Below are 17,278 nucleotides of genomic sequence, written 5' to 3' on the forward strand. Positions count from 1 at the left end.
TCGAGTGTCATTTTCCTCTTCTCGAAATGAATGCATCGCAAGAGCGTTTGCACTCACAACTTGAGCCTTCGATTTATTACTTTTTGTGCAACGCAGAGAAACGACTTGTTTAACAATAAATACACACCTATTTACTTGCAAATTTACTTGCTAATTACGAATAAATACTGAAACTCAAACAAACACAACAGATTCATTCATCTGACTTCTTGAAATTGGTATTGTGCATCTTGTAAGTACACTTGGTACATTTGCCACATTTTCAGACAGTGCATCATAATATCGGCTGCGTAACTCCTTTCTTTTAGCACTTGATCAAAAAAAAGGAGGGGGGGGGGGGGGGCGTGTGTGAAATATGCTACTCCCTTCAATAGAGAGCACTGCACTTACGCAGAAATGCGGCCTTCCCTCAGCGGAAAAACCACGAAGCATCTCTTCATTCCAGAGGCTTCGCTTCTCGCAGTACTGGTTGTGCCGACCCCTAATAAAGCCCTACCAAAACGGCAGATGACAGTGGAAGCGCTAAAAATGAAAGAGCCGAATGGCGGCAACGTATCATCGAAAACCCCGACTGTCTGGTAAATGTTGCAGAAAATATCTGTCCACAAGTTGTCACTCACCTTATACAATAAATACAGAGAGAGAGAGAGAGAGAGAGAAGTTGTAGGCATGGACGAATGGGTGTTACCCTCATGACAGCTGCTGGGAAGTCTGCCGATGGCTGTCTCCACTCCCTATAGCAGGAACGAAACTTGACCGCGGTGAGGCTTCGGTGCTCGCAGGCGCTGTCGCACAGAGTGTCCAGCTGTGTTGATTCCAACGGGAAGAAAGGCAGCTCCATCACGGTGATGCGGGGGTTTGTCGCCAGTGCCGAGACCACGCGGTCAAAGACGTCGGCGCATCCGCCACATAGGTGCCTCCACGAGTGATCGTAGACGCTGATTACCACATGAGTCAACGCTAACGATTTGGCCAGCAACATAAGAACGTTTTCCAAGGCAGGCTGTTTTCTGAACAGCATACAGCCGATAGTTATTTTCGTCAGTGTTCCGGGGCGATAGAACATGTTGGCGTACTCCATCAGCGGCTCCAAGGGGTGAAAGGCGTTCAGCGGAACTTCGAGCCTTTCGAGCTTCACGCACGAAAGATCCGGAATTTTTGAGAGTTCTGGAAAGTTGAGGTGTATGATTTCAAGACGCCTGAAGCTAATGCGATCGCACATTCCGAGTTCTCGTATCACCCTGGAGAGCATTCCGAGATTCAGGACCCACTGGGAATCTTGGATCACTACCTTCCTCAACGTCTCTCCTTCGGCGATAACGCTGAGCAAACTTCGGAACTGCACCTCGCTCATGCCGAATACGGAAATGTAAAGCTCCCTCAAACTGCGGTTATGCCGCAGGGCGACAATCCACGGCATCGTGCGGTGCTCCGGAATCGTGCATGAGCGATAGACGAAAGCACAAGGCAGTTGCAACGACTGCAGGGTCTTACACCGACGAACCACTTGGGCGAACTCCGCCGTCACTGCAGCGCTGAAAAGAAAAAAAACATCATGCAGTGATGAAACCAACATTTTCATTTTCGGAGCAAAATCGGGAGCAGAAAAAAATGCCGCCTGCCAGAGCTATTGTGTTTTGACTCGTGCAGTGCAATTTATCAATTAAGCCTCTTATATTTATTATTGTGTATTATTGAACACCCTGCACATAGAGTTATATTTGCAACGTGCTAGAATCAGAACTAGGCAGATGGTGTTTGAACAGGAAGTGTTTTTTTTTCATTATTGCGAAAGTAGCCAGCGTTGCAATTTTACAAAATGATATGCTGTAAATGACTTGACTTTAGTGAAGACGAATGCCCACTGCTGCAGCGACATGGACACGTTGGCGCGAACAAAGACTGCCTAGTTGCTGCTGCGACGCTGCCTGCATACTCGGCCAGCTCTTGCTGCTTCTGTACTGACGCTGCTACCACTTTTAACCTGGCATTTACATTATATAACACTTGAAATGCTTATTCCTGTTAAATAATTGACCGCCAAAGCTGATGAAAGTAATAAATGTAATCAGTCGCTTATCAAACATTCACAGCAGCAGCCAGTCCCAACTAAGAGGTCTCGCATGCATGGACCCTGAATTGTCTGCTTGTGAGGTGCAAATACAAAACTACATCAGGTACCTACATACAAATGCGAGTACCTATCGCATTGTGAATACTTTAGTATAGAGCCACGATTCAATGTGTATTCTACATGACACTACACAGGTTGTTCTTGTTTTAATATACGCTCGCTGGATGGTCGCATGTTTTAACATCATTGTTTCCAGTTTCTCCAACGCCATTTCGGAGCCGGTTCGGAGCCGTTGCTATAGAATTTGTCATTTACATGAAGTGTACTGCCATAGCTCCGCACTTCACTCCTTGTTCTTAAACCCAGCTCCATCTCATTGACAGTGACTTTAACAGTGCCATAATAAAGATTAATATACCAATTTCTCAACTACTGCAAGCTCCAACTCATTTATTCCCAGGAAAGCAGTTGATCGCAATCCAATACCTGCCTTCATAATGAATATAAGTGACACAACTGCAATCAAAATGTCGTATCAAGCCTATTGTAACATTAAACGTTTGTTTCTTCTACATTTCTTCTAACTTTACTAGGTGTGCGCTAATGTCCGTCCTTTACTTTTTTACTTTTTTGATGTCCTCTGCTTTTGTTATACTTTTTTTTCTGCGTACTACTCACCCCCTCCGCAGTGTATTTATAACCTGAGGGTATTGTAAATAAATAAATAAATATAAGATTGCTCATGAGAGCAGCATTTTTTTAAGCAATAGGAGGAGCAGTTCCGTCACTGAACACGCGAACACAAGTTGTTTTTAGCAAGGCGAATGAATGGTATCTTTGCAGCACGATAGTCACGAAAGCCGGCCTGCGATTGTTAGTAGAGAGGCGGAAGTGTGCCGCGGTAAAGCTCACAGAAAAGGAGAAACGGCGAGAGCAGTACAGAGTGCGCCCCCTTTCCTGTCGTTTCTCGTTTTTTTATAGTCATGAACCAAACAGCCCCAATAAGCACTGCCAGTAAAAACCCACGAATACAAATTTTGTACGAATCCAGCGATAAGCTTTTATCATGCGGCTGTTATGTCGCTGTCGCACGTATTGATATAACCGAAGGTCATGTAAGGTGAGTTTACGTCATATGTGCTTTAGTATCCACTGACTTTTTTCCTTCATTGCTGCAAGCGCTTGTCTATATTTTACATGTACCAGCTAACAAAACAAGACTTGTCTCGCTTTCTTTTTTTTTTGTTACCTAAATCACTCGCCTGTCTGCTGTGTGTCGCCTCTATCCTTCAAGCATAACGTCGCTTTCATCATTAGACGCGTTCGATGTAATAAACTTCATTTATTACGTCGAAGTTTCGGTTAGAGCCTGACCTTTATCAAGACTTATAATGAACAGGGTCTGACCGAAACATCGACGAAATAAATCAAGTTTCTTTGAAGTGCTCCCGCTCATAGTTTTATATACACAGCAATGAGAGTCTACATATTTTTCAACTATATATACCTAAATAAACCGAGAAAGAGAGAGAGAGAGAAAGAAAAGGGAAACTTTCCGTGTATGAAATGGAGTGAAAGCAAATCACGTGCTAAGCAAATGGCGAGAAACCAGAAACGAAGAACTTACAAAATACTGGGTCTCATTTCCAGGTTCACATTGAGTTCCGTCAACGTGGTCGCCTGGCTCAGGGCTTTGGTCAGTCTCCTCCACAGAGCTCGGTCTTCGCAAGCGTCGTTCTCGAAGAGCGTGAGGTTTCTGAGGACAGCGTCTCTCCTAGCGACGTACAGCGTAAACAGTCGACCGGGATCTTTGGGTCCAGCACCGAACACGGTCCCGTTGACCGCCAAGTCCGTCACAGTGTGGTTGCGCATGAGAGCCCAGAGAAATGAGCGTGCATTTTTTGGACTCACGAGTACGTACCTGATATCGAGTACCTTCATGTGCTTCAGTATTGTTTCTACAAGTGGGCCATTTATCATAAAGTCGAGAATTTTAGGGCCTCTCGCGTGCGAGAATACGAGCTCCTCCAGTGACTTGATTGAGTAGACGAGTGCGAATATGTCGGCGGGACACTTTTTGTCATCACCAGAAAGGAAAATGGCCAACCGTTTCAACGTGCGACTACGTCTCAGGGCTTGGATAACCCGGGGTGGACAAGGGGCGTCCGAATACACTTCCATCGCCGTGAAACAGCAGTGATCTGCCATGAGGTCGTGGGCATATTCCAGAGCCGAATTGTACAGCCAGGGTTCTGACGTGTTCCAGGCGGGGTCGCTGTAGACAAGGCTCTCGTTCACCGCCAGGCGGACGCCACCGGCCTGTCTGTCGTCCTCCATTATTTCCAGACCGGCGCGCAAGAGCACTGTATTGATGGCCACGCGGTGTTCGAGCAGCCGGCACCTGACGTCACCGTTCTTTGTGCACGAGACGCGCAGCTCGGCGGGGCAATCTCGATGTTCAAGGCTTGACATGCTGGTCGATACTGCTCTCTCGCGAAAAAGCTCCGAAAGTGGACTTTGAGGTTGATGCGACCTGCGGGAAAGAATCGAAGAAAGTTCAGCTTAATTAAAGGGCCAGCAAACGACCCTGCGGTCCAAATTGTGTGATGAAGCGATAACAGCACACTTGTACAATGGGAACATGCAGGCGCAAGAACTTTGCTAATGAGGACTGAATGAATTGATATGGCTGTACCCCTTATATAGGGTGGCGGCTAACGCCACATAGCCGTAATACTTAGTGAACCAACAACTAGAGTTATCTATTTTTTCCCTTTAAATAGTGAAGTTGAGGACTAGTACTTTGCAGTGAAGGATTTAATTTTCACTCGTACCTTGATTTTAGCCACCAATCCGATAACCTCCTTCAGGTTACTTCTACCCGTTTAAATTCTATTTTGCCCTCGCTGTCCCTAAACCTTAGTGCTGTGAAAAACTCTGCGCAATCATCCGAGCTATACTCTGTTCCAGAAGTTCCGTTCAGCACTGTGAAAGCTACAGGCCTTTTCAACCAATCAGAAGGGCGAGCACATCTAAGTGTATCCTTCCGCGCCCTGTCGTCTGCTAGCGGCGTGCGCTGCAGCGAAAGCGCCAAGAGCGTCTCGGGACACTGTACAACTGCGCAGTGAGGGGAGCTGTAATCGCGAAAGCGGTTAAATATTCTCCTCGGCACCGTAAAAGCGCGCGTCTTCGAGATACTCGCACGTAGACATTCGAGGGATAGGGTTCAGTGGCTCATGTCTCGGTGGAAAGCGCCGCACTAGCCGAATTGAATATGAAAGCACCACGCTTCATCAGATTTCGTATAGGCATGCCTTGCACAGCGCATGCTCGCTGACGTTGGTGAACGCAGCCGTTCTCTTAATGCGAGAGCTCATGCTTGCATTTCTGCCGCCCTCCTTACGCAGTGTCTCGTAATCGTTTAGAGCCAACTGCTTCGCTCCTTTGTCGTAAAAGCTTCTCCGGGAACGATATCGCACAGGAGAACCAGGCACCGCCATTTTGACCGGAGTGACCAAACCTGCCACCGCGGACTAATCACAACCCAAGATTGGGTCCTCCGCGGCGCTGTGGACGCTCGGGCTGTGCGGGCTACTCATAAAAGTTTGGATAGTTTCCTACCATTCCTTCGTACTTTATAAGTAAAAACATAACACATACGAGCCAGAACAGCGTTATTTCCTTCGTCATTTGCCTGTTATAACACGTACATGCAAGAACTCTTTTTTCAGTATCGTGGAGCCACCAAAATTGTTTTCTACGGAAAATGTGACAAAATCGTCATACAAATCACACCTACAACACGCAGAGAAGCCTTCAAGTAAAATTTTTCCAACCAGACCACTTGCAAAAGTCACAAGGAAACACAACGGGCTACGTATACGGGGCACTACATCCCGCTTCGCAGCAACCTGCATTCGAGGGTCGTGTTGCCTTGGCTCTGCTGCACGCAACTTCTGGAACTGAGCATACAGGGTCAAGCCCTTTACAGAACACTATCACATGTTCGGCAGTTTCTTCCTCCTCTCCACATGCACTGCATACCGTGTCTACACCCGATAAGTCTTGGTTCGAATTACTCCCGTCCTGGCCTCAAACAGTAGAGAACTGCCCCGACTATTATCATAGATCCTTTCCTTGGCAATTTCCTGCTTAACAGTTCGATGGATCTCTAGCGCTGACTTTTTAATCATGCCAATTCTCCATATATCGCTATCCATTTCCTTCACCTTCTTCTTAACCGATACTTCTTTTTGGTTTGGCCTCCTGCTATTTTCTAAGTATTACCCGTCAATTTTCTGGTTCGCTTCCTCCATTTTGTATCAACATTCCTCATGTACAAGTAGGTGAAAACCTTCCTAGCCCAACGCTCTTGTTTCATTTCTCTCAATCGCTTCTCAAATTTTATCTTGCTTCTAGCTTCCCTGCTCTCAATTGATGTCCATCCCATATCACCTTGTACTCCCTGATTTGGTGTATTCCCGTGAGCTCGTAAGGCAAGCCTACCTATTCCACGTGGCTTAATTTCTAATCTTGCTTGAACCTCTGATCTCATGCACAAGACCGCACTGCCGAAAGTCAGACCAGGAACCATGACCCCTTTCCATATTCCTCTCACAACATCAAGCCTGTATTGTATTTCCACAAGGCCCTAATTTTCATCACCGCTGCATTCCATTTACCTTTAGTCGTTACGTATATTTCGTGTTCTCTTAGGTACTCGGTTCCATTGCTCATCCATATGACCAGATATTTGTATTTATCTGTTAGCTCTAGCGTGTCCAACGGCATCTTAAGCTGACTACCTTTATTATCATTAAAAATCATGCAGTTGATTTTTTCTTACTTAATTTCTAATCTAACTTACCTTCCTCATTACCGCATATGTCCATCAATTTGTACAAATCTTGCTTGTTGTTGATCATTAGCCCTGTATCATCATGACAAAAAGCCTAGCACTGTCATGAGAAAGAGTCGCCAACTGTCGGCCACGCCTTCGTTGCGTATTAGGTAGGATACCGCCGGTGAGTTCTCGATAGGTTTTTTTGGCTCGGTGCTCTAAGAAAAGTCCTCGCAGAAGTCCTTCCCTGCGATATGATTCTGCAACCACTTTCGAAACAAAATATGTTCTTTACTATCAGAATAATAATATTCGATGAACAGATGCGCAAGATAGTTGAATCTCTGTCTCTCTGCAGAAAAAGAAGGCCCTCGTCGAGGTCACCACAATGGAGTGTATTTTTTTTATCACCCTAATATTGCTGGGTGGCGTGGTTCGCGACACTTCAAGGCATATTGAAGTGCGTGTTGCATTTGAAATATTGTGCTGCTTTATTATCAGCTTTGCACATTTCTGGGTCATGCTATTTCTGACCGAGTAGCTAAGTACTGCGCCGTGAAAATATGAATAGGCATGCCTGAATGAAAAATCAAAAGATGAAATTAAACCACACTATAAGCTGCTTATGCATTACCACGTCAGCAAGCAAAACGTTTCTCTGAAAAATGAAATTAGTGACCCTTAAGCTTCGCTTTTAATAGTTGAGTGCGATAGCAAAAGCCGGCCTCTAGTGCACCCTTCTACCGCTAAGTCCATATATATGTATATGTTTTGTTACACACACACACAAACGCGCATGCGCGACGTATCTCCAATTGATTGATATGTGGGGTTGGACGTCCCAAAACCGCCATAATATTATGAGAGACGCTGTAGTGGAGGGGTCCGCAAATTTTGACCACCTGATTTTATTTAACGAGCATCTAAATGATAGCACACGGGCCTACATTTCCGCTTCCATCGGAAATGCAGCTGCCGCAGTTGGGATTTGATCCCGCAACCTGCGGCTTAGCAGCCCAGTACCTTAGCCACTAGACCACCGCGGCACAGCCGCGACGTGTCTCTAGTATGCCGTGCTTTGCTCTCTGGCTTTTACGCCTCGGTCATCCATGGCCTCTCTCGTCGTCAAGCACCAGTTGACACAGATGCTGCATCAAGGGTCGCAGATATAAAGCGGGATTCACACGAGGAGGAAATCCCGGCAGGAGAGGCGAGTATGGCGCATCTCGTGACAGCGACGTCCCGGGTTAGTGTGTCGACGCGACCTCCTCGCAGTGTATCTCCGACCGATCAAACGATCCCCGTGCAGCGCGGCATGTGGCTGAATTTCGAGCGGGTGTCTGGCAACATTGTAGCCCTCTCTTCTAATACTCTTCAAGGCCTGCAGAACGCGGCGGCGGCGGCATTTTCAAATTACCGTCCGGACTTGCGTTCACCGTGATGGCGAAAATGAACGATGAAACAACTTTTTTTTTCTTTTCTTTCGTGGAAGGATATCCTCACTTGCGGTAAATGTCTTCCGATGACTATGTAAAACTAACCTGAAGAATGGTGTGCGCGAGACGACGGTCAAGCAGATGATAGAGCGCTACCATCTCTATGGACGGATATTTGATTGATTGATATGTGGGGTTTAACGTCCCAAATCCACTATATGATTATGAGAGACGCCGTAGTGGAGGGCTCCGGAAATTTAGACCACCTGGGATTCTTTTACGTGCACCCAAATCTGAGCACACGGGCCTACAACATTTCCGCCTCCATCGAAAATGCAGCCGCCGCAGCCGGGATTCGAACCCGCGCCCTGCGGGTCAGCAGCCGAGTACCTTAGCCACTAGACCACCGCGGCGGGGCATGGACGGATATTTGGTTTTGGTTTTGTTTTAAAGTGATTATTCCGATAAGGATTGTGACATCGCTCGCTTTTGTTGTTGTTGCTGCTGCTGCTGCTCTGCTTGTTGAGCCTGATGGAGATGTTTCAATTTATAATGAAATTCTTTTAAGAGGCCTATTTATTCAAGATTAGATGCTGAAAATGTAGGCTGCCATTGAATCCGAAAGCTGCTTTTTTTTATTTTCGGAAACGTGACAAACTTCATATTTTACCTTATCGGCTGCCCTGATGCAGCAGAACCTTAAGCTGAGTTTGCGTAGTGAAGACAGAAGTGGCCTTCTATTACCTTGTGTATCAAAATTATAATGAAACGCTTGTACAGATAATTGTCAAATATTAATTGGCTAGATCCCTTCCGTTCTCGGTTGTTCTCATGAGGGAGATGATATGATAGCATAATTTCCTTGTTCACAGAAAGCCAACCGACGTCGAAAAATACTGAAATATCTAGCTACCGACTCAATAGTAGTATTTTACGAGTCAGAGAGGCTGTGAGTGATTTCGTAGTCGAAAAAAAGAAGCTGTTATTAATCACGCTGCCCGGAATAGCTTTGGGCGAGCTCATTTTTGCAACAAGAAAAGCTTCTGGTGGCGAGTCAAACCAAGGCAACACCACGTCTGCATACCACAAAAATATATAAACAAGAAAGTTTCTAAAAGCAGCAAAGGGGCCAAGGGGAGGGGAGGGGGTGCTAAACGGGCAATTCCCTAGCACTTTCCTCACCCAAGAAACACCAGCGCCTTCCTCCTGCTCCAGTCAAGACACAAGGCGGCTTTGAGCCCCCCCCCCACCCCCCCTTAAAAGACAAAAGTTTGCTGACATGTATGGCTAGGGGGTTGAAGAATTCTTCAGCGCTCCCGCTCCATTATGTGGTGGAGGCGCTGGCCACACTGATCTCCCCCACCACTCGCCTCCTCCGTGTGAGTGTGGGCAGCTCCTCCTCTATAAAATAGAGGAGGCGCTGGCGAAGGACATTTGTGAGGACTTATCCTCGCCTGTTTACGTCACTAGGCTCCGCTTTCATCTCCCGTGTATTTCTCCCTCGTGTGAATCCCGCTTACGGTAGTCTGGGTAGTGCTCCCAGTTGATCGTGCTTGAACGTCAGCGTCATTCTGGCTCGTCAGTTGTAAGGCACTACTTGACATCAGTGTACCGCAGGCACTCATTGATGAGCAAGACTGTGCAGTGCGGCCACTTCCCTCTGCTAGAACGGCGCTCTTCTGTAGTCGAGACACGTTTTTCACAAAGTCTCACAGATAGCACACACGCACGTGCGCGAGCGAATGGTACATACAGGTTGTCGATCTAAAGCAAGAGTCGCATGGCCTCCAAGATGCACGCCACGCTCTAGCAATCTCGGAGGTCATAGAGTCTCACAATGACTCACAGATGGCAGCACATCATCTAGGGTTTGCTGCTCGCTTGATCAACGCCTCTGAAAAGGCGTTATATGTTTTCCGCAAGATGGACATAGTTGTCCATCTTCAGAGCTGTTTGAAAGTTCCTGTGTGTCTTTAGCAGCGATGGCTGCACGATGCCAGCCTTTTTTTCTACGTCGTTTGAAGGCCTCTCAAGTGCACCTACAAATCGCCGAATGGCCTCGTTTTCGTCATGACATCTGTCATACAAAATGCGTTAAGGAGACTCCTTCCACTACAGGGCATATCTGTAGTGGGTTTTTTTTTTTTTTTCGAAGCAATCGCAAGTAAAATTGTGGCATTGCGGTAGGACACTTGATATCCCAGCGAACGGCCCAGGCTCAATTTTCAATGGGATCAAAAATTTTATTTTTCATTTTACTTGCTTTCTCAATTTTTCGTTCGCTAACAACGATGCCGACGGCGAAATTTCTTCAAGGCTGCGGCTGGAGTTACGTCCAGACGTAACTGTAAGCACCGCAACCGTTACGTCCAGCCGTAACTATAGCCAGCGCTATTTTTACGTCCAGCCGTAACTATAGCCAACGGTAGCGCTACGTCCAGACATAACTATAGCCACTGCTTGTGTTTCAACCACGGTCCCACGGTGACGTTTGCATCCGCTACGGCTTGGCACTGCCGCTCGCCGAATTAAGCGGTCATCAGCTCAGATTCACCGATTTACCGGAATCACTCGTATAACTAAAGCTGCGTTGTTTTATTGTGTCGGGCTCTGTTGAGACAGACCAGCTGACAAACTTTTGGAAGACGTTACCGGTGCCACTCTACCGTAACGGGTACTGCCGTTTCGTTAGCTTCCTTGAAGCGGTCAGCAAGCTGAGCAATCATGAAGGAACCCTGCCCGCACCACGGTTAGTGGTAAACAGCGGCTGCAAGTACGGTTCGCGTGTCCGTGCTGATGTATCAAACGTTCACTAGGGTTACGCCCGTACGGTAACAGTAGTTACAGCTGTCCCACGTTCGCGACGTGGAAATGTCTGGTGGTCCGAAAACCTCATTCGCCTAGCTTTAATGGCGTAGCCCGCGCCAATGCAGCATCTATAAAGGTGTTCTGTTGAAGTATCTCTAGACGTTGGCCCGCGCAGCCAACTTGTGGCGCATTGCCACTTGTAGCAGCCTGTAGCCGCAATATTAGGCTACAGGTGGCAGCACCATCGCGGCGTCCGGGGCGAAGCAAGCGCGACGCGGTCGGCGGCGCGTATCTAAATGTACTAAGTAGGCATGGCCGCTTCGCTCTGCGTGGTTTTAGCCGATTGTTCTTAAATGAAGCGCCTTGAGTACAGCCCAGTAAGGGTACATACGCCCTTCGTTGCCACATTGATGTACGAAGCCACCCTAACGTTCCTATTACACGAGTGAGAAGTGCTGTTAATCAATGGGGTACTGGCCTTCGGTGAGAGTAGTGTTTCTATATTGAAGGGTTTGAACCAACCATCTCTCCCCTTATTTGAGCTGCGTTAGACAACCACGCCACTATACTGCTGCCGATTGGTTTCGGAAAGTTTAACCGGCCAGTTTTTGTATTGTTGTCACGCTGGACGTAACTCTAACATGTCTTATTTTTACGTCTAGACGTGACTTTAACGGCTTCTATCGTTACGGAGCTTTTGCGAAAGGTGAAAGTTACGTCCAGCCGTAACGATGATTAGCTGCTAAGGTTACGCCCGTCGCGTGGTTCACAATATGCCCTTGAGTTTGCTAATCTCTAGGCAGTCTGGGAGGTTTCCTCGTGTGTCGCTGGGATAATCTCGCTCCGCGGTGCGCTTGCTACAGCAGAACTGTACAGCGCTGTGGTAACGCGGTTTTGCGCGTCCGCGAAGGCTATCTTCTTTAAGAAAAAAAAATATAGATATATTTATACATATTTAGGCGGCGCTCTTGCAACATTATAGCTTTACTTTAAAAAAAAATACTTGCACAAAAAAATAAAAAAAAACATATCGAAACGTTTGAACCAACGACCTCTCTGGCTTGCACAAGCTGCGTTAGCCCACTACACCACTGCTGCCGATCGATATGGGTGAGTTTAACTATCTGATTTTGGATTATTGTCACGCTGGACGTAACACTAAAATGTTGTATTTTTACGTCTGGACGTAACTTTAACGGCTTTTAGCGTTACGTCTGGACGTAACGCTAGACACTCCGTGTCTTCAACAGGAGCTCTCCAAATCTATCGCATTAAGATTAAGCTAAAAAGAGCACGCTGCATCTAGTGTCCATTAAGCATTCTCACACTTTTCAATGGCCTACCTTTTTACGATTAATTTGGGAAATGACGACGTTGCCGTTGCTGGTGTTCAAAACTTAGACATTAGAAATTCGCGCACAGCTTCCAATTACCGCGCACACACCACTCCTTTTACCCATATCAATAGGCTGAACAGCAATGAGCTACGCAAGCAAGGTATATGCTTCAAGGATCGGTCGAAAGACGCAATCGAGTGCTCTGAAGTGAACCTGAACACCAACTTCGTATTCAGCAGAATGCGAAAGTTTAGTACAAACACTCAAAGCTCCCGTAGTCAAGTAGTGAATGACCTCTTGTGTGGCGTCACTAGAACAGATACAATTCCGTACCTAGCGAACACAACCGTGGCACAAAACGACACTGGCGAAGCCATGAAGAGAGCTTGCGAGGACATGGCGCGACACTTGCCGCCGCACATTACATATGCAAACACGTCCTTTTCCGTGCCATCATTCAAAAACATTGATAACATGAAATCACTTCTATTATCCTTTTGAAGAAACACCCACACATATCATAGTTCCGCCGAAAACGGCTTGGCTTCACGCTGTGAAGTAAACCTGAACAGCGACTGCACATTCGCGGGCTTCAGTGCTACCCAAATACGCAGACTTCATGCAGTGTAAAAGTAAATAGCGTCTTGCTTGAAGTCACTGAGCACATATGCCTGCGTGCGGTGTGAACACGCCCCTGACACGAAATAAGCCTAATGAGCTACAGATAGAGTTCGCAAGCACATGGCGACACTCACCGCATGTTACAATCATGATAGCACCGTTTTACCAAGCTGTTGATTCGTATGCACATCGACAGCTCCAAATGACTTCTAACATACTCTTGAAAAAACACAGCGCAACACGTTCTCGAGGTGGAAATATCAGTCCTTGTTTCACTGATGTTAACAACTAGCCGGGCGGTCTGGTAAGTTAGAATTATGGCAGCTTGGGCTATTTGGTATGCCATGACGATAGTTATAGCGCGAGAACAGAACGACGACACAGAGACAAGAAGGACACAAAAGACTTCATGTCCTTCTTGCCTCTGTGGCGTCGTTTCCTTCTCGCGCTATAACTATCGTCAGGTCTGGTAAGGAAATGGACGCCGCCACCCGAATCCCCGTCTCTCCGTCTGCTGCGCTCCCGCTGTATGTAAGCTCGTGCGAGTGAACACGACATATTTGGTAAAATGAAGGGAGTTGTTAGAGCTCCAGCCGCCCAGTTGTTTATCGACAAACCGAAATAACCCTTCTACACTACGGTCATTCACGCTATGAGCCTGACGAAAAAAACAACAAACATGTAATACTCACCACTTCGATGAAGCTGATGCCGGTATCCTACCAACCGCCAGTCACTACTGCGACTTCGGTAGCGTAGCCGGTGGAACCTCGAGGAAGTGTCCTGCGCAGAGCATCCCTGATGCGCAAGTATTCACGTCGTTCAACGAACAGGAGTCCGTCCTCTTCGGAGAGCGGGATCAAAGTACAATGCTGGGTTTGACCCTCTCCATCTATCCACGTGGTGGCCAGAATTCCACCAATCCTGCGGCACTGGAGGTGCACAATGAAGAGCTCACCTGGTCCTCAGAAGTGACTGCCCAATTGACCATGCAGTTGACAATTGGAATGACCCACCCCCCCCCCCCCCCCTTTTTTTTTGAGAATTGGGTGCTGGTTGAGTCCATTTTGTCGCAGCTGTAGTGGGTGCGAGGCGATGCTGACGAGAAGATCTGCATGGCGTCCGAGAGGCGACACCGCAGGTGCACGAGGCACCATTGTTTCTCTTTACATTTCGGAATGTTCTCAATGAGGGGAGGGGGGATAGATGAGAGACAGTGACAGTCCTCAGTAGTGGTAAGGGGGCAAGGGCCAACAAGAATGTGTCACCTGCAGAAAGAGAGCACCGTGGCGACATGCCCATGGCGTGTTAACGACCGCCCTAAATGAAGAAGTATCTCTGTTCAGGAGTGTGCCACGTGAATACAAAGGCAGACCTCATAGCTGGCCCTTTTTCGGGGGGATGGGAGAGGGTTATACAGCCCCAGAAAGTAAGCAAAAAAAACGAGGCAATAGACAGTGCCTTTTCTTTCGATTTTGTCATTTTGTCCTGTGTTCACGCGCTAAACTAATTTGTCAGTATCACCGCACACCTACTAGTCCAAGCTTCAACTCTTCTAAATTCCTATTAAGGTGACAATTGCGGCCTCTATTTGCTGCAGCGTGCATGAGCTCCTTTACGAACATCATCACGGAATGTAATTATATTCTCTGATAGTAGAGTACCTAGTACTCTAAATCCTTCCGCACTTTTTAAAGCACAGTTTTTTCGAAATGCAAGGGGTGCCTTCCGTCTTCATTGAGAGGGCGTGGTGTCGAAAAGCCACGTTCTGCAACGGGAGCTTTCGTCAGGCGTTTATGCCATATTTTAGCATGTCATGCATGTCACTTACCACAGTTCAGAGGTGAATTCCCGCGGTAAACCTAGGAAGACTTCACCGCGACTGACTTCGCAGCTGCTGTAAAACAGGGTCGTGACGTTGTTGCCCGTGTAGCGCGAGTTCTGGTTCTTTTGCTTCGAGACAAAACGGTTCATTTAGCTAGGCAGACGAAGAATAACAGAACGCCAAAGACGGAATGCGAAGAGAAAATATAGACAGTTGCATCTTCAGCGCTGTTGTATTCTTGGTATACCATGCAGCACCAACCAGACCTCTCAAGCACACTGCTACCATTTAGCTCGAAATCTGCCGACAAAGAGGGAAGAGGGAAATGGGAGCTGAGGATTACAAAGACGCCTATATCTGCTACCGACTTAGGGCAATCACTAATCGTTATCGGGAGTAAGAACGAAGATAATGAAAAAAGCAGCCAACCTGCTCTATCTGATGAGTACTGAATCCTAAATACAGATATCGCCCAAATCGAGGTACTGCGCAGTTTAACACGTGGCAGATAAATGACACTGATACACGAGACAAGCTCTAATCAGCAAGTGTTCTCTATCTGCCTTGTGATGAAACCGTGCTAAGAAATATTTTAAGATTTTGAGTCAAGTGTACACTCACGAAACCAAAAGGAAAGAAAGAGGCAGTCACCTCCTCTCCTCATGAGAAAGAAAAACAAAAAACGAGATACAGTGGGTGCGCGACCCTCACATATGAGCAACAGTGAAGTACTTTGCAGTAAAATGCTTTTGTTGCGCTCAAGGTCATTTTCAAAAAAAAAAAAAACTTTTACCAGAAGGTGGCTTTTTTGCGCCACATTGGCTACTTTTGGACTCCGCTTGGGAAGAGTTTTCAGGTTGGTGCCATGACTACGCTGACGCATTGACTGGCAGTGTCGTATTCTGTGAAGATCAGACAGTAAGCAAATCTAAAAAAATAAGAATTATTAGCGAGATTCTCTGTTGTGCCACCTTTTTCTTTTCGCACATTGTCTGGCCCCACTAGTGGACCAATCTGTACCCAGCCACGCAAAGAAACGAGCGTCCTTCAGTCTGATGAAACTGGGCGGCGGTCGCATGTAAGGAAACGTGCGGATATACATGCAGCATAGTGCTAACGGCAGATTCTAAGATTGAAACACAGCGCGTAGAAATTATATTCAACAACAAACTGAAGCTGGCCTGCTCTCTTTTGGAGCTTGATTGGAGGCTAATTAAAACATATTGTGGGTAATAGCCGCGCTGCAATGTTCAAAATACGAAAAAAAGCTAAAACAACACAGGCGAAGCGTATCTACAACATAATTTAATAAAAAGCCTTAAGTGGTTGCAGGGAGAAAGAGGTGACATACAAAGGAAGGGGCGCCCTAGGCATACCATGCACGATCCTACAGGAGTCGTATCCATGCAGTAAACCCGCGAATTTCATAAATTCAATCTTCTCGTTTACTCTGCTTCTTATCTGTATCCAAGATGGCACTAGTGACCCGATTATATTTATATATCTTTTTTTGCATTTTTTAACATGCCACTTGTCTACGATTGCGCATCTGTTACCTATCCCTCTGTAGCACTCGGCTGATCAGATAAGAATTCTGTCTCTCCTGCACCAACTTTTCGCGATAGAACAGTTGAGAGCACCGAGTAGTCAAGAACATAACTTTATGCAAGCCATACATCACGATCACTATCGTGGTACAAAGAGACAAGAAAGTATCTCACCAATTGCAAACATTAGCAAATGCTGTTGTCGGTTTATCTTCACATTAAAGTCAGTTTCCGGATGGTGGACTAACTGACATCGACACCACTTCGACGCCAATTCCGATTGCATTAGGTCCCAGTATCTTTAGTATAGATGACGTCACGTACCGAAGCATTCCACCAACAGAGCTGTGGAATGGAGATGCCGAGGAAACATTTTGTGCCATCAAGGGAGAAGAAGCTCATTCCGTGCGGCAAAATCACTTACAGCAGCAACCAAAACTATCACTTATAAAAATTGTATAACACTAATCACATAATGGATGGGATTCAACGTCCGAGAACTCCGATACGAATAAGATGCCACAATGAAGGGCTCCGGAAATTTCGACTACTTGGGGCACGCGTTGTATATCGTGCACCTAAGCCTAAGCACACGAGTGTCGAGCATCGAAAATATGGCTGCCGCGCCCAAAATTTGATCCCGCGACATGCATGGACGCCAGCCAAATACCTTAAATATTGAACAGCCTTAAGTTCTTTCCGAATGCGAAGCATTTCTTAGCTCACTGCAACCACTTTCGGCGTCTGTCTATCTATCTATCTACCTATCTATCTATCTATCTATCTATCT

The 17,278-nt window shown here is 46.6% G+C and overlaps 1 long non-coding RNA gene across 1 annotated transcript in view; it reads left to right on the plus strand.

The window, feature by feature from the left end:
- The window catches only part of LOC142767315 (uncharacterized), a 78,304-nt gene extending 71,059 nt beyond the window's left edge, over positions 1-7,245 (plus strand). Inside the window, exon 2 of the long non-coding RNA XR_012884817.1 lies at positions 3,725-7,245. This is a non-coding gene — a long non-coding RNA (uncharacterized LOC142767315). The remainder of the gene's footprint in view (positions 1-3,724) is intronic.
- The last annotated feature ends 10,033 nt before the right edge of the window (positions 7,246-17,278 follow it).

Source organism: Rhipicephalus microplus, chromosome 7 (genome assembly GCF_043290135.1).
Source record: "Rhipicephalus microplus isolate Deutch F79 chromosome 7, USDA_Rmic, whole genome shotgun sequence".
NCBI lineage: Eukaryota > Metazoa > Arthropoda > Arachnida > Ixodida > Ixodidae > Rhipicephalus > Rhipicephalus microplus.